Genomic DNA, 854 nt, shown 5'->3' on the forward strand with positions numbered 1-854 from the left:
CAGGGTCTCTCAGGTCCTCCTGCAGATGAACTGTGTAGAGGTCTCCAGGGTCTCTCAGGTCCTCTTCTGTTTCTCTACACACTAAAGTGATAACAGCAGCAGACAATGTTCATGCCTCATTTCATTTCATTATTGTGTCCCATTCGCCTCGCCGCTCCGGCTCCTGGCACAGCCTTTTGTCTCAGCTTGGGAACAATCACTCATGGACAGCAAGCAGAGTGGAAGTGGGGGGATTATCTAATCAAAGGTTTGTGAAACCAATTTACAGCTTTAGAAGGAGCTCCAGAGAAGAAGGACCTCCAGATTCTGCATTATGTTGAGTGGGAGGTGTCAGCAACATGCTGTAGATAAAGGTGCATCCTTGCTGTTTGTGAATTTATTGCCACTAAGATCAGATCAAGCTTCTCTGCTGTTTATCTTCATGGTTCAGTCAGCACTTACACATGGTAAGCTGAAAGGAGATAGAAGGTCTTATCGGGCTGTATGGCCTGCAGAGGTCAGCTGTTTCTCATCCTCTCATATCTCTTCATCTGATGTTTTATTAAAGTTATCAGCTGCTCTGATGGGCTGAGGCCAGAGAAACCATCTTCATCTCACTTTTACAGGATAAGAAGTAACCATCTCATCAAAATGGACTTGCCTCCTGAGCCCCCATGGCTGATGGGTAAATCTAAAATTAGAGCTTCTACAAATCTGTCCCTTCAGTTTAGGAAAGAGTTTGGTAAATGTGTCCACACAGAACTGTTTCCTCAGTTTAATAACTTGTATGCACAGACAGACATCAGGGGTGGGGGTGTGAATGAAGACCTATCTATCTATCTATCTATCTATCTATCTATCTATCTATCTATCTA

The sequence above is a fragment of the Nematolebias whitei genome, chromosome 13, assembly GCF_014905685.2.
Source record: "Nematolebias whitei isolate Nwh7 chromosome 13, NemWhi1, whole genome shotgun sequence".
NCBI classification, from domain to species: domain Eukaryota; kingdom Metazoa; phylum Chordata; class Actinopteri; order Cyprinodontiformes; family Rivulidae; genus Nematolebias; species Nematolebias whitei.